This window comes from Trachypithecus francoisi, unplaced genomic scaffold (genome assembly GCF_009764315.1).
Source record: "Trachypithecus francoisi isolate TF-2019V2 unplaced genomic scaffold, Tfra_2.0 Contig00555, whole genome shotgun sequence".
Taxonomy (NCBI): domain Eukaryota; kingdom Metazoa; phylum Chordata; class Mammalia; order Primates; family Cercopithecidae; genus Trachypithecus; species Trachypithecus francoisi.
In genome coordinates, this window is record NW_022680723.1 from 53,628 (window position 1) to 77,635 (window position 24,008).

Below are 24,008 nucleotides of genomic sequence, written 5' to 3' on the forward strand. Positions count from 1 at the left end.
CTTGTTTCACTAGATGTGCAAGCTCTTCTGTGAATTAACTCTTTAAAACACAAAAGCACATTCCTAGTTTTCAGAAAACTGGGACAGTGATTGAATACAGACAGAATAAAAAGACTTCCCCTATGGAAACTGACAGCAGCTAAAAGTGAAACTTGACAATTATTTATTTATTTATATTTATTTATTTATTTTTGAGACAGAGTCTTTCTCTGTCCTGCAGGCTGGCATGCAGTGGTATGATCTCAGCTCATTCCAACTTCTGCCTCCCGGGTTCAAGTGATTCTCATGCCTCAGCCTCCTGAGTAGCTGGGATTACAGTCATGTGCCACCATGCCTGGCTAATTTTTTGTGTGTTTTTAGTAGAGGTGGGGTTTCATCATGATGGTCAGGCTGGTCTCTAACTCGTAAGTGTAAATAAAGCTGTGGGGAAGTTTCAACTGGGCAGAACCCACCACAGCTCAGCAAAGCCACTGTGACCAGACTGCTTTTCTAGATTCCCTCCTCTTGGAGTAGGGCATCTCAAAAAAAAAAAAGGCAGCAAACCCAGTCAGGGACTTATAGATAAAACCCCATCTCTCTGGGACAGAGCACCGGGGGAAGCAGTGATTATGTACTCAGCTTCACAGACTTCAGTGTCACTGTCTGTCAGCTCTGAAGAGAGCAGCTGATCTCCCAGCACAGCATTCAAGTGGGTCCCAGACCCCTATGTATCATGACTGGGAGACACCTCCAGTAGGGACCGACAAACATCTCATACAGGAGAGCTCTTGCTGGCATCTGGTGGGTGCCCCTCTGGGACAAAGCTTCCAGAGGAAGGAAAAGGCAGCAATCCCTGCTGTTCTGTAGCCTCCCCTGGTGACACCCAGGCAAAACAAGGCCTGGGTGAACCTCAAGCAAACTTCACAAACAGGCAGCAGAGAAGCATGACTGTTAGAAGGAAAACTGACAAACAGAAAGGAATACTAGCAACGTCAACAAAAAGGACTTCCACTCAGAGACCATATCCGAAGGTCACTGTCATCAGAGACCAAAGGTAGATAAATCCACAAAGATGGGAGAAACCAGTGCAAAAAGGCTGAAAACTCCAAAAACCAGAATGCCCCTTCTCCTTCAAAGGGATCACAGCTTTTCACCAGCAAGGGAAAAAAACTGGACAGAGAATGACTTTGATGAATTGACAGAAGTAGGCTTAGAAGGTGGGTAATAACAAACTACTCTGAGCTAAAGAAGAATGTTCTAACCCAATGGAAGGAAGTTAAAACCTTGAAAAAAGGTTAGACAAATTGCTAACTAGAATAAGCAGTGTAGAGAAGAATATAAATGACCTGATGGAGCTGCAAAACATAGCATGAGAACTTTGTGAAGCATAAACAAGTATCAATAGCTGAATCAATCAAGCAGAAGAAAGGATATCAAAGATTGAAGATCAACTCAGTGAAATAAAGTGAAAAGGCAAGATTAGAGAAAAAAGAGTGAAAAGAATGAACAAAGCTTCCAAGAAATATGGGACTGTGTGAAAAGACTAAACCTACATTTAATAGGTATACCTGAAAGTGTACCAGAAAGGAACACTTTCTGGTGTGTGTTCTGGAGAAAACAGAACCAACTTGGAAAACACTTCAGGATATTATCCAGAAGAACTTCCCCAATCTAGCAAGACAGGCCAAACCTTCAAATTCAGAAAATACAGAGAACACAAAAAAGATAGTCCCCAAGAAGAGCAGCTCAAAGACACATATTATGAGATTCACCAAGTTGAAATGAGGGAAAGAATGTTAAGGGCAGCCAAAGAGAAATGTCAGGTTACCCACAAGGGGGAGTCCATCAGTCTACCAGCAGATATCTGCAGAAACCCTACAAACCAGAAGATAGTGGGGAACAATATTCAACATTCTTAAAGAAAAGAATTTTCAATGCAAAATTTCATATCCAACCAAACTAAGCATCATAAGTGAAGGGATAACAAAATCCTTTACAGACAAGAAAATGCTGAGAGATTTTGTCACCATCAGACCTGCCTTACAAGAGCCCCTGAAGGAAGCACTAAACATGGAAAGGAAAAACCAGTACAAGTCAATGCAAAAACAAACCAAATTGTAAAAACCATTGACACTATGAAGAAACTGCATCAACCAATGGACAAAAAAACCAGCTAACCTCATAATGGCAGGATCAAATTCATACATAACAATATTAACCTTAAATGTAAATGGGATAAATGCCCCAATTAAGAGACACAGACTGGAACATTGGATAAGGAATCAAGACCCATCAGTGTGTTGTGTTCAGGAGACCCACATCATGTACAAAGACACATATCAGCTCAAAATAAAGGGTTTGGGGAATATTTATGAAAAAAATGGATAGCAACAAAACAAAACAAAACAAAAAACAGGAGTTGCCATCCTAGTCTCTGATTAAACACACTTTAAACCAACAAGATCAAAAGAGACAAAGAAGGCCATTACATATTGGTAAAGGGATCAATACAACAAGAAGAGCTAACCAGCCTAAATATAAAGGGACCAATATAGGAGCACCCAAATTCATAAAGCAAATTCTTAGAGACCTACAGAGAGATTTAGACTCCACACAATAATAGTGGGAGACTTTAACACCCCAGTGTCAATATTAGACAGATCAATGAGACGGAAGATTAACAAGGGTATCCAGGACTAGAATTCAACCCTGAACCAAGCAGAACTAATAGACTTCTAAAGAACTCTCCACCTCAAATCAACAGAATATATATTCTTGTCAGCGCCACATCATACTTATTCTAAAATTGACCACATACTTGGGAGTAAAACACTCCTCAGCAAATGCAAAGGAATGGAAATCATAACAGTCTCTCAGACCACAGTGCAATCAAACTGGAACTCAGGATTAAGAAACTCACTCAAAACTTCACAACTACATGGAAAATGAACAATCTCTTTCTGATTGACTACTGGGTAAATAACAAAATGAAGGCAGAAATAAAGATGTTCTTTGAAACCAATGAGAACAAAGAGAAAATGTACCAGAATTTTCATGACTGCAAAATAACTGCTAAAAGTTGTGTAGTGAATATATCTTATTGCTTCTTTATAGTGAAGCCTTTCTTTGCCTTCCCAAGAAGTTATAAACAGAAAGTTTTTGGGAAGACCCTAGTTCATATTTCTACTATTTAGTGTACTTGGCATTCACACTATTAGAAGGGCTACACTCGAGATCTTTATTAAAAGAATTGTCAGCCAGGTATGATGGCTCACTCTTGTAATCCCAACACTTTGAGAGGCTGAGGCAGGCAGATTACTTGAGGTTAGGAGTTCGAGACATCATTGAGTCTTGCAAACTTTTTTTGAGTTAGCGACATTAAGAACCAGAATGCTACTTATAGCACAATACCATTGCTCTAAATGAAAGACATATACTCACAAGGCAACACCATCCATTTTACAAACCACAGGCATAGTTAAGGGCATATGTAAAACAGATTTCATGGGGGGACTGTGAGTTTCCAGGAGTGGGGATCTGGGGGTGAACAGGGAAAAAACAGATTAACAAGGAAGGGTCTCAACATAGGTGATGGCGATTGTGAATAAGAAACACAGTCAACTCAACTCTAGCTACTGAGATCCAAATTGGAACAACCACCAAAAAAGTATGAATAATTAGGATTTAGCCAGGTGAACACAAAGGGATAGGGAAGAAGAGTCTGTCATTGGTTTAAGGTTAGAAACATTATGCTGGATATACTTCAAGGTTTAGTCACTTTGATACTACCACCACTTATACCTGGATAATCCTTTGTCCTGGGGGACTAGCCTGTGCATCCTAGGGTATTGAGCAGCATCCCTGGGCTGTATATACCAGATGCTACTAGCACCCCCAGTGTAAAATCAACACTCTCTCCAGACATTGTTTCCTGTCCTCTGTGGGTGATGGAGAGGAAATCTCTCCTGTTGGAGATGACCAATCCAGGGAAATCAAGATGACATAAAGAGAGAAGACTGACGTGTAGAGTCTTGGGTGTCTTACAAAAAACTTGGGATTTTATTTTGAACCATCTGCAGAATCCCAAGAGGGGATTTCATCAGATTGGCATTGGAAAGTGTTGCCTGAGTGCTTAGAGCTCTTCAATCACTTGAGGTCACGTTTCCCTTTTCTACCCAGATAAAAGAGCTGAAGTCATTCTATTGCAGCAGGAACTTTTTCATCACCTTCCCAATATGTCTAAGGCTATCTGGAAGTGGATATTGGCAGCAGTGGCACTTATATTCTCCAAGAGAAATCCTCTCCAAATTCTCCAAATTCTGCTTCTTGGTGCAACCACTGTGTCCTTCCTTCATCCTTCATATTATCTGTATTCAGAAACCTCCCTTCATCATTCCCCTTGTTTCTCTTTGCCCCTTCTTTGTTAAACCTGTAGACATTACATTCTTGTTAGTGACACAGTGAGAACACTGTAGACATTGCAACACTGAACACCAGACCTTGCTGATTGTAAAACTCCCTTCACTGTTCCTATCAAGGGGAATCACTCCATGGTTCTTTTTCTTTAAGACCTGGGTGCTGTTACCATCCTGATCTCTCTACTTGAGGTTCTTTCCCATTTACCTTCTCTGCTTTCAAGGACTGCTGCCAGGCAACAACTGCCAAATTCCTTGCTCTGTTAGGAACAGCAATTCTGCTCCCTTCTGATGCATTTCCTGACATAGACACTGGGATACACATCTTAGGTTTATGTTTCTTCTCTATTGTATTAGTCTGTTTTCACACTGCTATAAAGAACTGCCTGACACTGGGTAATTTATAAAGGAAAGAGGTTTAATTGACTCACAGTTCCACATGGCTGAGAAGGACTCAGGAAATTTACAATCATGGAGGAAGGGGAAGCAGGCACCTTCTTCACAAGGTGGCAGGAAGGAGAAGTGCTGAGCAAAAGGGGAAGAGCCCCTTATAAAACCATCAGCTCTCATGAGAACTCACTCATTATCATACGAACAGCTTGGCAGAAACCATCCCCACAATCCAATTACCTCCACCTTGCCCCCCTTGACATGTGGGAATTACGGGGATTAGAATTCAAGATAAGATTTAGGTGGGGACACAAAGCCTAAGCATGTCACCTTCCCTCTTTTGTTTCTGCTGGTCCTAATGTTACAAATTTAGGTGGCAGATAGAGAATGGAGAAAGTCAACAGAAGAGCGAAATCATGGGACATACATAAAGATATGGTAGAGCCTTCAATATAAGGAGAAAAGAGGAAATGCACAGGGAGTGGGTATTAAGTGGAAGGAAGCTGAGCATTTTTAAATGTGTGTGGCTTGGGGGAGGCAGATGCACAGAGCTGAGGGCAACCCAGTAGTTGTGGGCAAAACAGGGCTTGCCAGCCTATGTATGTGTGTTGCAGGAAGTCAGGGACTCCAAATGGAGGGATGACCGAAGCCACGGCAGAAGAACATAAATTGCAAAGAAGTCATGGGCATTTATTAGTTCCCCAAATTAATACTTTTATAATTTCTTATGCCTGTCTTTACTGCAATCTCTGAACATAAATTGTGGAGATTTCATGGATACTTATCACTTCCCAATCAGTACCCTTGTGATTTCCTATGCCTGTCTTTACTTTTCCTGTGTCTGTCTTTACTTTAATCTCTTAATCCCATCATCTTTGTAAGCTGAGGGGATGTATGTTGCCTCAGAACCCTTTGATGATTGTGTTAACTGCCCAAATTATTTGTAGAGCATATGTGTTTGAGCAATATGAAATCTGGGCATCTTGGAAAAAGAACAGGATACAGCAATGTTCAGGGAACAAGAGAGATAACCTTAAACTCTGACTGCCAGTGAGCCAGGCAGAACAGAGCCATATTTCTCTTCTTTCAAAAGCAAATAGGAGAAATATCACTGAATTCTTTTTCTCAGCAAAGAACATCCCTGAGAAAGAGACTGGCCCCTGAAGATAGGCCTTTGAAATGGCCACTTTAGGTGTGGCTGTCTTTTATAGTCAAAGCTGAAGGGATGAAATAAGCCCGGTCTCCTGTAGCACTCCCACACTTGTTAGGGCCAGGAAATTCCCGCCTAATAAATTTTGGTCAGACAGGATGTCTGCTCTCAAACCCTATCTCCTGATAAGATGTCATCAATGACAATGCGTGCCCAAAACTTGATTAGCAATTTTAATTTCACCCCGTCCTGTGGTCCTGTGCTCGCCCTGCCTCCATTTGCCTTGTGATATTTTATGACCCTGTAAAGCATGTGATCTCTGTGACCTACATGCTATTTGTGCACTCCCTCCCCTTTTGAAAATCCCTAATAAAAACTTGCTGGTTTTACAGCTCAGGGAGCATCATGGAAGCTGCTGATATGTGATGTCTCCCCTAGACACCCAGCTTTAAAATCTCTCTCTTTTGTACTCTTTCCCTTTATTTCTCAGACCAGCTGATGCTTAGGGAAACAGGAAAGAACCCACTTTGAATATGGGTGTGGGGTTTCCCCCGATATATGTGATCTTTGAGATGCTGAATTCTCCAAAATGTAATAAGAATTTGTGAATCATAAAACTGTTGTATTGAGTGATTTCCCTGTTTAAAAATCCCGTCTCTGGCTAACATCCTGGAGTAAGAACTCTCAGTTAAAGTTGATTCAGTGTGATTCAGCATGCAGTTCTAGGTATTAGCATTTACACCTGCATCTCCTTAGCCCATGCTGCTTCAGCCATTAACTCACTGGCTAGACATTCGAGTGTGCAAATCCTCAGCCACTTCCATTCACTATCCAGAGTTTATCAATGTGAACTTGCATGTAAGTTCATTATTTTAGAATTTTAAATATTGTCTTTCTATCATAATTACTTTTATCCTATGCTTATTGTTCAAAATTTATGTATCTTGTCCTATCTTCAGATTCATTGGTCTGCTTTCATCTGTTGACTTAGATCTTCCATCAATTCAAGAAACTTTTATTTCTTTTGTAATTTCTTTTGGTTGAATATACTTGTCTTCTTGGATAACTTTTTTTATATTGTCTTGCTGAACAACAAACCTATTATCATTTTCATTACATTAAACTGTTCTCTTGAGTTTTGAACTTCCTGAGTTTTCTTCTGTTTCTCAGGTTTGATATTCTGCAGAATGTAATCTGACATTTGCCACTTCCTAAAAAACTTTATCCACATCAGTGTAGGTTTTCATGTCTATGCAATTCACCGTAATTTAATATATTCTGCATGCTTTCACAATAAACCTATTTCAGAAATAGCATTTTGTCTTTCTCCCAGGAGTCCTCATCCCTCTTTTGGATGAGCAGTAGTTTTTCCTCTGTTGACAGGATTGTTTAAAAAGGAAGATTAGTGGTGTGGAAGTCACTCAGAAAATGATTGTTCTTTTTCTTTCCTTTCCTTTTTTTTAGACAGAGTCTCATTCTGTCTTCCAGGCTGGAGTGCAGTGGCAGTCTCAGCTCACTGCAGCCTCCATCTCCCAGATTCAAGCAATTCTCCTGCTTCAGCGTCCTGAGTAGCTGGGATTACAGGTGCCTGCCACCACACCTGGCTAATTTTTGTATTTTTAGTAGAGACAGGATTTCACCATGTTGGCCAGGCTGGTCTTACTACTGACCGCAAGTTATCTGCCTTCCTTAGCCTCCCAAAGTGCTAGGATAACAAGGTGTTAGTGACAGTACCTGAGCCATTGTTCTGTTCCTAGTCTTCTGGTTGTTTAAGTGTTCACCCCATGGTCAGTCCTTCATTGCAACTTCTTGAGCATTAGTGAGAATCCATTTTATTTCTCTTTTCTACATTTTCCCCCTACCCTGCCAGCTTTCTTGGTCCATTGAGGCTGCAATTATAATTTCCATAGACTGGAAAATGTATAAACAATAGAAATTTGTTGCTCACACTTCTGGAGGCTGAGAGTTCAAGAGTAAGGTGACAGAAGATTGGTATGTGATCAAGGTTCTCTGCTCAGAGATGGTGGCTTCTTGCTGTGTCCCTTTTATGAGGGCACTAGTCCCATTCATGAGGCTCCACTCTCAGGATCTCATCACCTCCCAAAACCCCCATCTCCTAATACCATCTCTTTGGGAATTAGGATTTCAACATCTGAATTTAGGGGTAACACAAACTTTCAGACCATAGCACTGGTTTATTGCTCTTTAGGATTAGGGGAAAGTGGTTTGCAGATTACTTCTCCATAGCCTTTCATTTTCCTTCTGCCAAATTCTGAATGGGATAAATTCTGTGAAATTTGGGTGATATAGTGGCATTCTGCCTAATGATATGGGTTTTCCTTGGAGACCTGTGGGTTTTATGTGCCCAGTTTCCTGCTACCATCCTACCTAGAAATTTGTTCATATATTTATATGAACGTTAATTTGTATTACATATGGAAATTTTATTCTTATTTTTATTCAGTGTCATAAATACTGTTTTCAACAGTGGAAAGCCCCAAACATTTGTCTCTTAATTTAGCTTATAAAAGACGTTTTATTTCCAGAATGAGACAAATTCTATTTGCTCTAGAAGTAGCACCACCCTTCTTAGTGCTATCTGCTTTTCCAATATTTCTTTCTTCTTTCTTTCTTTTTTTTTTTCAGACAGAGTCTTGCTCTGTGGCCCATGCTAGAGGGCAGTGGTGAGATCTTGGCTCACCACAATCTCTGCCTGCTGGGTTCAAGTGATTCTCCTGCCTCAGCCTCCCACATAGCTAGGATTATAGGCACGTGTCACTGCACCCAGCTAATTTTTATGTCTTTAGTAGAGATGGGGTTTCACTATGTTGGCCAGGCTGGTCTCGAATTCCTGCCTCAACCGACGTGCCCAACTCAGCCTCCCAAAGTGCTGGGATTACAGGCATGAACCACTGCACCTGGCCTTTTCCAATATTTTTTATTAAATCTTTAATAGTTTTTATAAAATGTTCAACCCTAAAAGAAATAAATAACAATTTTTAAAATTATGTGGTGCAAATAAACAACACACTGATGAAACATCTTGTTCTAGCTTTTCTGCCTTCAAATATATATATCTCATGAATTATTTTTGTTTATTTCCCCTGTGACCATTTTAGTTTAAGCCTCCATCCTCAGCTTCCTGGCTCTACTGGAATAACTCCCTGTTCCTCTCATTATAAACTTCCTTCAAACTATTCTCCACTTATAATCCATCAAAGCCTTTGAAATTATTAATTACTCTCTATAATTTCTTCTTTTTGCACTTAGGATAAGAGAATAATAATAATAACAATAAAGTGCCAACACTTATCCAAGCCTCACAAAGCCCTGTAAAATTCTGTCCTTGTCCAACCCTCTGGCTCATTCTGTGCTACTCCTCTTTTGTTCCCAGAGAAAAAATTTTCTTGAACAGTAAATAACAGACAAGATGAATGGAAAATATCCCACTACACCCTCATGCCCAAGAAAAAATATGACAGGTTTTGGTGAGATCCCTCTAGCTAAAAATTTGCTAATGATAATGAAAACAAAAGGGGAAATTACTTCAACAAATGCAATTTTCTAAAGAGAAAAATTTAAAAAAAAATTTTTTTTTGCAAGAGTGTACTTTTCTCCAAATTGATGTAAGGTAGATATAATTTGGCGTGTCCAATGCAGTGACCTCTGTGGGCCAGGACACTGAGATGAAGACCTTGGGAAAAACAGCTCCACGCCTGGATCCCTGACAAAGTGATTACACAACATATAAATGTGGTTAATGCCTTTAACCACAAAAGGCTGTCTCCTACGTCTGTCCCTCTCCAACCCCTGGGTGATGGTCAGCAGCTTGCAAATCCTAGGTGTGGTTTGTTCAGACAAGGACATCCATCTGACTTTATTATAAACTAATCTTAGGAGGAGCAAAGGCCATATTGAAACAGAAAGCCCCAGTATCCAAGAGGCTGCTTTCAAATATTTCCCCACCTTGGTTTTTATATTGTTCCAGTAATTTTATTCTCCTAAGAATGTGGCTTCCGCAGTACCATCTGTTTCCGTATCAGTTGCAATGCCAGGACATGAAGCATGCACACATCTTTCATCCATGTTGCAGGAGGCTCCCAATTGCACAGATTACATGAATGAATTCTCTACCCTGGAAAATCTGAAAGCGCAGATTCTCATTTGCAGATGAAGCATGCATTGCTAGATATTATCAATACAAAAAGTGAAATGCACAAAAACATTTCAAAAGGCTACTTGTACTGGAGTCATCGATGACTAATAATGCTGGTTTTAGGGGTGGAAAACGTTTGTGCATTCTCAAGCAGAGAACATTCATCTTTTTTCAAGAAGGGAATATTTAGGAGAGACTGTCTTGAAGCCCAAGTTAATTGGGCTTGAAATGATTAATGTGAAATGATTAATAAAGGCAATGAACATAAGAAAATATTTAACATATGGGTTTCAAAAGTACAATTATGTAGAATAAGTTTATAGAGATATGGCTCAGCAGCATGGCTCATACCTGTAATCCCAATATTTTGGGAAGCCAAGGTGGGAAGATGGCTTGAGCCCAGGGGTTCTAGACCAGCCTGGGCAACATACTGAGGTCCTATCTCTACAAAAAATAAAAATTAAAAAAATTAGGTGGACATGGTGGGATGTACCAATGGTCCCAGCTACTTGGGAGACTGAGGCAGGATAATTGCTTGAGTCTGGGAGGTCAAGGCTTCAATGAGCTATGATCATGCCACTGCACTCCAGCCTGGGTGACAAGAGTGAGACCCTATCTCCAGAAAAATTTAAAAATAAATAAATAAAAAGGTTTATAGAGATAGAAGAAGGCAAGTTGCTTGGAATACAATTATTTCCCTTTAGCATTTTCTCTCAGTTTTATAATGGTTTTGATATAGGATGTGCTAGATACCTTAACTTTCATGTTCAACATATTAACATATGAGAATCTTTTCCTTAAAGCAAATGGAAATAAGAACCGTACGGCACATTGGCAGGTGTTCAAAGAACATATACTTCACCATTCAAAACATGTGACATTGAAACAACACAAGCAGCCTGCATTCTTAGCTGTGGTTGCACCTGCTTATAAACTCACAGAATTGGAAGTCAATGTAACAAACACATGGTCAAGCCTCCCACAAGACCTATGAGCAGTGTTCGCTAAAATCAGCATGGCATGAATTACGGGTACCTCTTTTGAAATTTGGTTGACCTCCCGAGTTATGGAACTGAATATGTTTGCACAGATTTATAGAACAACAGGACTAGGAAAAAACCTCAGGCCAAGCCATGTTTTTCCTAATTCTGTCTAGAAATAAATGCATAAATCCTAAAATGCTTTTGAGACTTGCAGTGTGACAATTTCTTATTAGGAGCTTGGACTTCTAACCACCTTCAAAAGATGTCTCTAGTATTGTGGCTGATCCAATACAGGTCAAAACACAAAACAAGCTTAAAGAAAGCAAAAACATATCTACAATATCATGAGATTCAGTGTAGAATTAAAACTTTATTTATACAAATAAAAATACATATTATTGGTAATTATGTAAAATTTATAAATTAAATATAAGTATATATACATACATATATGTGTAATTATAAATACATATAAATATATAATTATAAATATTTATATATAATTGTCTATAAATATAAATACATTTATACATAAATATATGTATGTGTGTATATATATTTAAATACAGAAGGGAAAACAGTGTCCCATCTTTTTTTTTAGGTGCTAAAACTTGGTTTTGATATCTTATTTGAAAAATTCACAAACATAAAAAATTTAGAATAAAAACTCATTTTAAAATATAATAATATTTGCAAACATACACAGATAGTATAAAATCCATACCATTAAAATGTTGATGATACAGTATTGTGCTCATGGAACAAAAACCTTGCTATAATTCCAGAGCTTCTTATTCCCACCTTTCAGGGAGCTGAGAATCTTGTACAATGAAAGTCATGAGAGCCACATGGCCAAAGCAGTAATACAAAATAAAAAACCATTTAGAATTTTATCTTAAAATTTTTCAAAACATGTTTCTTAAGGAATCACACGGATAAAAAGGAAACACAATTCTGCATTTTACCTACTTTGAAGTGAATGATACTGCATCTTTGCATTTTAAATGAAGGTGTCAAATACAAAACCAAGGGAACCACTGCACACATCTGCTGAATTTGCTGAAAAACAGGCTCCTCCAGGCCCTGGTCCACTCGGAAATGTTCTCAAGCACAGATGTAAAAAAGCTTCGTGTAAGCTGCTTGACTTAGATCTTAACATTTTAGAGGCTTGGAAACACAGGGCACGATTGGTTCCAGAAGATATACTGAACGCAACTGAAGAAAACCCAAGGGAGGCCAGAAAGAAAAACGTGCTCTACTGCAAATGTGCAGCTGAGATGCAGGACGTGCACCCCCATAATTCCTCAGTTGTCCTCACTCACACGGGCTGAGCCCACTTGTGTCTGTGCCACCTCTCCTTCCTCTCAGAGTTGAAGTATGATGGATGATTTTGTTTCTTGAGCAGTTATGCACCTTCAATTTCATGTTACATTATTAGTAATACAAACGGAGTTCACGTGGTCCTATTAAGGTTTCGATCAACACTTTTTAATGGCTTCTCGTTTTCAACAAATCAAGTGCATGCTTCCTGCTTTTGCGGTAAAGTCCTCAAACATGCACCCCTGCCTAGGTTCATGACTTAACGATTTCTGTACCCCGCCCTTAACAACGCCCACACTAGGTGGCTTGTCTTTCCACCAGACGGCCCCACACCTTGCTTCCTTTACCACATGGATGTCCTCACGCTATTTGCTGTCTATGCGTTTGTGTGCAAATAAAATCCATTATCTAATGCTGGGCACGCATGAGTCTTCCTACATGAGATTTCGTGAAGGAAATCTTACATACTGCTGATGTTGATTGCATTGATTGATCAATTCACAGTCCCAGAGACATATTCTGTAGAGGAGATGAGTGAAAGACCAATTAACACGGACTTGCAGACCGTCTACCCCAAACGTTGCCTTGTTGAAAGAAGGATTTCGTAGAGAAAACTCTCCCCGCAGCTCCCTCTGTGTGTGATTCATATACCTCCTAGCCAGGTACAAGGCACACCACCTTGTAATCTCCTTCCTGCCTTATTTCTCCCACACACTGTGGCCCTGCATGCACCTGGCTAATGGACCAAGCCTCAAAGCTGATGAAACACCAGCCTAAGCCACACATGAGGTAACCCATTTTCAGAATGGTCGTTTCAGACACGTGGTGCCCAGGTGGGAGCCGCAGTTTGAGTTTCCATTTTAAAAATTTGCTTCCACTGCAGAAATTAACGTTCAAATAACTGAAACTTACAGGGAGCCTGTTTATAGTCAATACCATAGGTTAAGATTAGAGATAATGTAATTCCTTAACCATAGACGTATTCTCCAAACGCATGAGCACAGAGAGGAAAACAGTGTGCAGGCAGCTGTTAAATTGCTCCCTGATGACTTCCCCTCTGCCACGTGGACTCTCTTCCTTTGACATGGTCTCAGTAGTCTTGTATTAAAAATAATATCTCCCTTATATTAACAAAATACAAAATACTCTTTTTTCTTTCTCTGTCAAGAGCCCTCTGTATTTTGTGTTAACTTTATTTAAGAGATTTTTCTTCCTTTTGTGGCACAATGATCAGAATTAAGATTGAGATTTACATTAAATTACAAGATTTATTAAAATGTAGATTATCATATATATCATATATATATATTAGATAGAAGAAATTATAGCCAGGTGTAACAGCTCATACCTGCAATCCCAGAGTTTTGGGAGGCCAAGGCAGGAGTGTTGCTTGAGGCCAGAAGTTCAAGACCCCCTTGGGCAATGTCCCCAGCTCTACAAAATAAATTTTATTATTTTTTTAAATTATCTTTTTTTTTTTTTGATATAGAGTTTCATTCACTCTGTTGCCCAGGCTGGAGTGCAGTGGTGCGATCTCGGCTCACTGGAACCTCCACTGCCCAGGTTCAAGTGATTCTGCTGCCTTAGCCTCCTGAGTAGCTGGGACTATGGGCATGTGCCACAATGCTCATCGAATTTTTGTATTTTTAGTTGAGACAGGGTTTCACCATGTTGGCCAGGCTTGTCTTGAGCTCCTGACCTTGTGATCTGCCCGCCTTGGCCTCACAAAGTGCTTGGATTACAGGTATAAGCCACTGTGCCAGGCCCAAAATAAATTTTAAATATTAGCCTGCCATGATGGGATGCATCTGTAGTTCCAGCTACATGGGAGGCTGAGGCAGGAGGATCACTTGAGTCCAGGAGGTCAAGGCTACAGGAGCCATGATTGCACTACTGTACTCCAGCCTGGACAATGGAGCTTGACCCTACCTCTTAAAAAAAAACTACAATGTCTAAGTATTAAGACAAATTTAATTCTTCACAAGGAATCATATTACCTTAGTGCTCATGACAATGGTGTATTCATAGAGTTGGTTTATTAGAGCTGTTCAAACTTGAATGAAAGAGGTACAAGACTAAAGTCAATGATTATGGTTTTCACTTCTCCTTTCCATGAGTGATGGCTATACCAAAAGCCCAGACTTCACCGCTATGCCGTCTATGCTTGTTAGAAACCTGCACTTGTAACCCTTAAATATATTTTAAAAATAAAAAATAATTAAATGAAAAGTGTTGAAGTTTTACTCAAATTTGACTTTTCTTCATAGGATTTCTCCATAAGATCTTTGGCACCTCTGATCAGTTTATCCAAACTTCAAACATTCCAGATTTCTAAAGATACATCATGGAATTTCTAAGGGTACATCAAGGTATTTTAAGTATATGGTCCTGTCCCTAAAAAAGAAATGACACAGCTAAGATGACAACTTTTGTAACATACACATATAAACACACAAATTCATAGTATGTCTATACATATTATAAGCATACAAATCTACATAATAAAAGTACATCTACATCAAAGCAACCGTGAAACAGTAGATTATACATATTATAAGCATACACCTGTGCCTATACATGTTGTATACCTGTGTAGATACAAATATACTAGCAAAAGTGTGTCTACATTAAAGCAACGTGTGGAACAGTAGATTCAAACAAATGAAGGAGTACATTTTTTTGGAGAGGATGGGAAGCGGGGTTGGGGATGGTGTATTTGTCAGCTTGGAGTGCTCTATTAGCCTGTTCTCATGCTACTAATAAAGACTTTCTTGAGACTGGTAATTTGTAAAGGAAAGAGGTTTATGGACTCACAGTTCCACCTGGCTTGGGAGGCCTCACAATCATGGCAGAAGATGAAGGGATGTCTTACATGATGGCAGACAAGAGAGCTTGTACAGAGCGACTCCCATTTGTAAAAGCGTCAGATCTCATGAGACGTATTCACTACCATGAGAACAGTGTGGGGAACACTGCCCCCCATGATTCAATTATCTCCTCCTGTCCCTGCTCTTGACATGTGGGGATTATTACAATTCCAGGTGAGATTTGGGTAGTTACACAGCCAAACAGTATCAGCTGCTGTAACAATGTATCATAGAGTGAGTGACTTGTAAACAGCAGGCATTTATTGCTCACAGCTCTGGAAGCTGGAAGTTCAGGATGATAGCATGGCATATTTGGTGTTGGTGAGGACTTGTAGATGCCTGCTTTTTTCCTATGTCCTCACATGGCTTTTTCTCAGTGTGTATGAAAGAGAGAGAGAGAGAGAGAGAGAGAAAGGAGAGAGAGAGAGCTCTGTTGTACCTCCTATAAGGACACCATAATAGTTCATTTTATAGGTCAATTTCAGCCACAGGATGCCAAGATATTTGGTTAGACACTGTTTCTGGGTGTGTCTGTGAAGGTGTTTTTAGAAGGGATATTAGCATTTGAATTGATGGAATAATGAAGGCAGATTATCCCTCCTCATATGGGTACATATTCAATCTGTTGTGGGCCTCACTAGACCAAAATGTTGATGGGAAGTTGAGTTAACTATCTGCGTGCTTGTCTTAAGACGGTGATCTCTTCCTTAGCTCTCCTGGTTCTCAGACCTTCAGGATCTGACTGAAATCCCCCCTGGAATCTACACCACAGGCTCTCCTGGTCTCCAGGTGCAGATAGGAAATCAGTTTTCAGTGTCCATAATTGCCCAGGCTGGAGTGCACTGGCACAATCATAGCTCGTTGAAACCTTGACTTCCAGGGATCAAGTAATCCTCCAGTCTCAGTCTCCCTGAGTAGCTAGGACTACAGTCATGTGCCTGCACACGACTGTGTATTTCCTCTTACAGGGATATAAAATTATGTCATTCATCTTCTTGTCGACTTCTTGTAACCACCATGAAAGCATGACTCTTGTCTGTCTTAGACTCTTCCCTATCTCCAGAACTTGGCACATACTAGCAGCTCTACAATTAGTTGTTCCACAAATGGCAAATGAAGGAGTATTGCATTTTCCACCTAGAAGTCCCTGCCCCCTCTCCCTTCCCCACAAGAAAACTTCTTACTGGCTAAAATGCCACTTTAACCTCAGTGCTTCCAAAGGAGCCTCTGTAAGTCAGGGGCTATCACTTCATATGTATTTATCCCCAATTCAGATATTATTTGGCTCAAGGAATGCACTGCAGATATTTACAGAATGAACCACTGAAGCAGGAAAAGGAACTGGTATGAGCAAATTCTCTTGTTTCTGTTATAAGAGGCTGTGTCAGTCAGCTATGGCACATAACAAAGAATCCCAAAATGCAGTGGGTTAAAAAAAATCTATGTTATATACTCACCATCCTTTAGGACAAAAATTTAGGCTGTAGTCAGTGAGTGGTTCTGAGATCTACTAACTGGAGGCCCAGAATGATGCTGACAATCCTACAATGCGCATGGCAGCTTCCATGACAAATAATCTTCTGGCCCCAAATGTCAATGGTGCGAGTGTTCAACAACAACAAAAACCTACCTCTTATAAGTCCAAATTTATTAGGTACATTTCTTTTCTTTTCTTTTTTGACTTTATTTTACTTTTCTTTTTTTTTTCAAAAAATAATGAAATGCCTCACAAATTTACCTGTCATGCTTGCATGGGCTTTGCTAATCTTATCTGTATCATCCCAATTTTAATACATGTGTTGCCAAAGTCAGCACATTAGGTACATTTTTAATCTTCCAAGTCAGTGTAGGCTACAGTTTTACTCTTCTAACACAACATACACCGCTGGTTACCATTTTTTTTCCTAGCCTTTGATAGCAATTACCTTGCTATTTTCCCAATCTTCATTCACCACTCAGTTTCAAAGCCAATGAACATGTTTTAAGGTTTTGTATGATAGCAACTCCAACCCTCTTCAGGTATGAATTTCAGGATCTGTTACCTATTTTTTTGATACAAAATCAACTACAAGTTTAGTGCCTCAATATCACAAACTGTGTATTTGTTCATATGTCTGTGAATCAATAACTTGGACTGGGTTCCATTGAGCAGTTCTTCTGTTGGTCTTGCCTGGGGTCTTTCATGCAGCTTCCATTATCTGGCCACTTGATGAGACTGAATGGTCTAAAGTGCATTCATGAACACATCTGTTGGGTGGTCTTGTCTGTCAGCCTAGAGTACTGAGGCCACCCCATATGAAGAAGCCAGGGTAACCATTTTGAGATGAGTCACCATGAGAAAGATTCAGCTGACAGCCAGCACCAATGGCCAGTCATGTGAAAAGGCTCCCAGCGTACACCATCCATTTTCAGTCAAACTGTCAGAGGACTGGGACCACATAAGGAACCTTCAGGAAGACCCACAGAAGAATCATTCACCTGAGCTCAGCCTGACATTTTTGACCCAAAGAATGATGCGCAAATAGCCGGGCGCAGTGGCTCAAGCCTGTAATCCCAGCACTTTGGGAGGTGGAGACGGGTGGATCACGAGGTCAGGAGATCGAGACCATCCTGGCTAACACGGTGAAACCCCGTCTCTACTAAAAACTACAAAAAACTAGCCAGGCGAGGTGGCGGCGCCTGTAGTCCCAGCTACCCGGGAGGCTGAGGCAGGAGAATGGCGTGAACCTGGGAGGCGGAGCTTGCAGTGAGCTGAGATCCAGCCACTGCACTCCAGCCGGGGTGACAGAGCGAGACTCCGTCTCAAAAAAAAAAAAAAAAAAAAGAATGATGCGCAAATAAAATGGTGATTGTCTTTAGCTACTAAGTGTTGGGGTATTTGTTACACAGCAATAGATAATGGATATGAGTCCTTAACTAACAGATTACCTCATCGAAATATGGAAAACTCCCACTCCTTTTTTTTCTGTCTCTTTTTTTGTGTTTTTTAATTATAGTTTAAGTTCTAGGGTACATGTGCACAACGTACAGGTTTGTTACATATGTATACATGTGCCATGTTGGTGTGCTGCACCCATTAACTCATCATTTACATTAGGTGTATCTCCTAATGCTATCTCTCCCCATCCCCCTAACCCACAACAAGCCCCAGTGTGTGATGTTCCCCTTCCTGTGTCCAAGTGATCTCATTGTTCAATTCCTACCTATGAGTGAGAACATGTGGTGTTTGGTTTTCTGTGATAATTTGCTGAGAATAATGGTTTCCAGTTGCATCCATGTCCCTACAAAGGACATGAACTCATCCTTTTTTATGGCTGCATAGTATTCAATGGTGTATATGTGCCACATTTTCTTAATCCAGTCTGTCACTGATGGACATTTGGGTTGATTCCAAGTCTTTGCTATTGTGTATAGTGCCGCAATAAACATACATGTGCACGTGTCTTCATAGCAGCATGATTTATAATCCTTTGGGTATATGTCCAGTAATGGGGTGGCTGGGTCATATGGTACTTCTAGTTCTAGATCCTTGAGGAATGGCCACACTGTCTTCCACAATGGTTGAACTAATTTACAGTCCCACCAACAGTATAAAAGTGTTCCTAGTTCTCCACATCCTCTCCAGCACCTGTTGTTTCCTGACTTTTTAATGATCACCATTCTAACTGGTGTGAGATGGTATCTCATTGTGGTTTTGATTTGCATTTCTCTGATGGTGAGTGATGATGAGCATTTTTTCATGTGTCTGTATGAATATCTTCTTTTGAGGACTGTCTGTTCATATCCTTTTCCCACTTTTTGATGGGTTTTTTTTTTCTTGTAAATTTGAGTTCTTTGAAGGTTCTGGATATTAGCCCTTTGTCAGATGAGTAGGTTGCAACAATTTTCTCCCATTCTGTAGGTTGCCTGTTCTGTCTGATGGTAGTTTCTTTTGCTGTCCAGAAGCTCTTTAGTTTAATTAGATCCAGTTTGTCAATTTCAGCTTTTGTTGCCCCTGCTTTTGGTGTTTTAGACATGAAATCTTTCCCTATGCCTATGTCCTGAATGGTATTATAACCTAGGTTTTCTTCTAGGGTTTTTAGTTTTAGATCTAACATTTAAGTCTCTAATCCATCTTGAATTAATTTTTGTATAAGGTATAAGGAAGCGATCCAGTTTCAGCTTTCTACTTATGGCAAGCCAGTTTTCCCAGCAACATTTATTAAATAGGGAATCTTTTCCCCATTTCTTGTTTTTCTCAGGTTTGTCAAAGATCAGATAGTTGTAGATGTGTGGTATTATTTCTGAGGACTCTGTTCTATTCCATTTTGGTACCAGTACCATGTTGTTTTGGTTACTGTAGCCTTGTAGTATAGTTTGAAGTCAGGTAGCATGATGGTTCCAGCTTTGTTCTTTTGGTTTAGGATTGTCTTAGCAATGCAGGGTCTTTTTTGATTCCACATGGACTTTAAAGCAGTTTTTTCCAATTCTGTGAAGAAACTCATTGGTAGCTTGTTGGGGATGGCATTGAATCTATAAATTACTTTGGGCAGTATGGCCATTTTCATGACATGGATTCTTCCTATCCATTAGCATGAAATGTTCTCCCATTTGTTTGGGTCCTCTTTTATTTCACTGAGCAGTGGTTTGTAGTTCTCCTTGAAGAGGTCCTTCACATCCCTTGTAAGTTGGATTCTTAGGCATTTTATTCTCTTTGAAACAATTGTGAATGGGAGTTCACTCATGAGTTGGCTCTCTCTTTGTCTGCAATTGGTGTATAAGAACGTTTGTGATTTTTGCATATTGCTTTTGTATCCTGAGATTTTGCTGAAGTTGCTTATCAGCTTAAGGAGATTTTGACCTGAGAAAATGGGGTTTTCTAAATATATCATCATGTCATCTGCAAACAGGGACAACTTGACTTCCTTTTTTCATAATTGAATACCTTTATTTCTTTCTCTTGCCTGATCGCCCTGGCCAGAACTTCCAACACTATGTTGAATAGGAGTGGTGAGAGAAGGCATCCTTGTCTTGTGCCAGTTTTCAAGGAGAATGCTTCCAGTTTTTGCCCATTCGGTATGATATTGGCTGTGGGTTTGTCATAAATAGCTCTTATTATTTGAAATACCCTCCATCGATACCGAATTTATTGACAGTTTTTAGCATGAAGGGCTGTTGAATTTTGTTGAAGGCCTTTTCTGCATCTATTTAGATAATCATGTGGTTTTTGTCTTTGATTCTGTTTATATGCTGCATTACGTTTGTTGATTTGCATATGTTGAACCAGCCTTGCATCCCAGGGATGAAGCCCACTTGATCATGGTGGATACGCTTTTTGATGTGCAGCTGGATTTGGTTTGCCAGTATTTTATTGATGATTTTTGCATCGATGTTCATCAGGGATATTGGTCTAAAATTCTCTTTTTTTGTGTGTGTCTCTGCCAGGCTTTGGTATCAGGATGATGTTGGCCTCATAAAATAAATTATGGAGGATTCCCTCTTTTTCTATTTATGAGAATAATTCAGAAGGAAAGGTACCAGCTCCTCCTTGTATCTCTGGTAGAATTTGGCTGTGAATCCCTCTGGTCCTGGACTTGTTTTGGTTGGTAGGCTATTAATTAATGCCTCAGTTTCAGAGCCTGTTATTGATCTATTCAGGATTCAACTTCTTCCTGATTTAGTCTTGGGAGAGTGTAAGTGTCCAGGAGTTTATCCATTTCTTCTAGATATTCTAGCTTATTTGCATACAGGTGTTTATAGTATTCTCTGATGGTAGTTTGTATTTCTGTGGTGTCGGTGGTGATATCGCGTTTATCATTTTTTATTGCATCTATTTTATTCTCTCTTTTCTTCTTTATTAGTTTGCTAATGGTTTATCAATTTTGTTGATCTTTTCAAAAAACTAGCTGCTGGACTTATCGATTTTTTTGAAGGGTTTTTTGTGTCTCTATCTCCTTTGGTTCTGCTCTGATCTTAGTTATTTCTTGCCTTCTGCTAGCTTTTGAAAGTGTTTGCTCTTGCCTCTCTAGTTCTTTTAATTGTGATGTTAGAGTGTCAATTTTAGATCTTTCCTGCTTTCTCTTGTGGGCATTTAATGCTGTAAATTTCCCTCTGCATACTGCTTTAAATGTGTCCCAGAGATTCTGGCATGTTGTATCTTTGTTCTTATTGATTTCAAAGAACATCTTTATTTCTGCCTTCATTTTGTTGTGTACCCAGTAGTCATTCAGGAGCAGGTTGTTCAGTTTCCATGTAGTTGAGTGGTTTTGATTGAATTTCTTAATCCTGAGTTCTAATTTGTTTGCACTGTGTCTGAGAGAGAGTTTGTTATAATTTCTAATCTTTTACATTTGCTGAGGAGTGCTTTACTTCCAACTATGTGGTCAATTTTGGAATAAGTGCGATGTGGTGCTGAGAAGAATGTATATTCTGTTGATTTTGGGTGGAGAGTTCTATAGATGTCTATTAGGTCTGCTTGGTGCAGAATTGGGTTCAATTCCTGGATATCCTTGTTAACTTTCTGTCTGGTTGATCTCACTGACAGTGGGGTGTTAAAGTCTCTTATTATTATTGTATGGGAGTCTAAGTCTCTTTGTAAGTCTCTAAAGACTTGCTTTATGAATCTGGGTGCTTCTGTGTTGGGTGCGTATATTTAGGATAGTTAGCTCTTCTTGTTGAATTGATCCCTTTACCATCATGTAATGACCTTCTTTGTCTCTTTTGATCTTTTTAGCTTAAAGTCTGTTTTATCAGAGACTAGGATCACAACCCCTGCCTTTCTTTGTTTTCCATTTGCTTGGTAGATCTTCCTCCATCCCTTTCTTTTGAGCCTATGTGTGTCTCTGCACGTGAGATGAGTCTCCTGAATACAGCAAACTTGACTCTTTATCCAGTTTGCCCGTCTGTGTCTTTTAATTGGAGCATTTAGCCCATTTACATTTAAGGTTAATATTGTTATGTGTGAACTTGATCCTGTCATTATGTTAGCTGGTTATTTTTTTCGTTAGATGCAGTTTCTTTCTATCATCTGTGGTCTTTATAGTTTGGCATGTTTTTGCAGTGGCTGGTACTGATTGTTCCTTTCATATTTAGTGCTTCCTTCAGGAGCTCTTGTAGGGCAGCTCTGGTGGTGCCAAAATCTCTCAGCATTTGCTTGTCTGTAAAGGATTTTATTTCTCCTTCACTTATGAAACCTAGTTTGGCTGGATATGAAATTCCGGGTTGAAAATTCTTTTCTTTAAGAATGTTGAATATTGGCCCTCACTCTCTTCTAGCTTGTAGAGTTTCTCAGTTGGAAATGCAGAAATCCCCTGTCTTCTGTGTCGCTCACACTGGGAGCTGGAGGCTGTAGCTGTTCCTATTTGGCCATCTTCCTCACTCCTATATGTATAATTAGTTCCAACATGAGAAAGAAAATCACTATTGATTCTGTGAGGCTAAAGCTGATGTGATGGTAGTAGAAAGCCAATGAACAAGTGGTGGCTGGTTTGAGCTAAAGTGCCTCCTCAGGGAACCATACGCTTGCTAAATTGCTGCATTATGGGTCTGGACCAAGGTGAGCTTGGGTTTCTGAGGCCAGTAGGGGAATTTATACATGGTGAAGTAGACTTACAGTCACTCATTGCTTATTGATGAGATTCATTCTGAGAAATGCATCACTGGGCAGTGTTGTTATGGAGATTTTAAAAATTGTGCACTTACACAAACCTAGATGGTCTAGTCTATTACACATCTAGGCTATATGGTGTAGCCTGTTGCTTCTACGCTAGAAACCTGTACAGCCTGTTCCTGCACTGAATACAGTAGGCAATTGTAACACAAATTGCTAGGCAACAGGAATTTTCCAGCTCCATTGTAGTCTTGTGGGACCATCATTTTATATGCCGCCCATCATTGGCCATACATTCTGTGGCACTGCATGACTGTATCTGTTTTAGATAGGATTTCCTTTGTTTGTAACTTTGTTACCAGGAAGGGGGTCCCAATTCAGACTGCAAAAGAGGGTTCTTGGATCTCGTGCAAGAAAGAATTGGAGGCGAGTTCATAAAGTGAAAGCAAGTTTATTACAAAAGTAAAGGAAATAAAACAATGGTTATTCAATAGGCAGAGCATCCCGACAAGCTGCTTGTTGCCCATTTTTATGGTAATTATTTGATTATATGCTGAACAAGAGGTGGCTTATTCACAAGTTTTCTGGGAAAGAGGTGGGCAATTCTGGGAACTCAGGGTTTCTCCCATTTTAGATCTCCCATTTTAGATCATGACATTGTCATGGCATCTGTAAGCTGTCATGGCACTGGTGGGAGTGTCTTTTAGCATGTTAGTGTATTATAATTAGCATGTAATGAGCAGTGAGGATAAGCAGAGGTCACTCGTCATCATCTTGGTTTTGATGGGTTTTGGCCAGCTTCTTTACTGCAACCTGTTTTATCAACAAGGTCTTCATGATCTGTGTTTTTTGTATCCACCTCCTATCTCATTCTGTGACTTAGATATCAATATCTGTCTGTCTATCCAACCATTCATCTACTGAATCTATTATTGGTCATTATCTATATCTATAGGAGTTAAAAATCACCACCTTCATTTATCATTCCTTCATTGGCAGTTGTAAAGGGAACTAAGTAGTCTATTCATTCACTCAAACATTTATTCGGTGCTACCATTTGCCAGCATCACGCCAGGTAACAGAGGAGGACTTCTGAGCCTCCAGGTGCTTTCGACGTGTGTGGTGGGGGAGTGGACACATAAACAACAGTGTCTATACCT

At 39.8% G+C, this 24,008-nt stretch overlaps 1 long non-coding RNA gene and 1 other non-coding gene across 2 annotated transcripts in view; one reads left to right on the forward strand and one right to left on the reverse strand.

The window, feature by feature from the left end:
• Positions 1–1,446: 1,446 nt before the first annotated feature.
• Positions 1,447–24,008, forward strand: part of LOC117085447 — a 28,471-nt gene continuing 5,909 nt past the window's right edge. The window contains exons 1-2 of the long non-coding RNA XR_004437958.1: positions 1,447–1,555; positions 7,423–7,428. This is a non-coding gene — a long non-coding RNA (uncharacterized LOC117085447). The remainder of the gene's footprint in view (positions 1,556–7,422; positions 7,429–24,008) is intronic.
• LOC117085452 lies at positions 16,971–17,075 on the reverse strand. Its single transcript, XR_004437960.1, has one exon. It is a non-coding gene; the product is annotated as a U6 spliceosomal RNA (small nuclear RNA).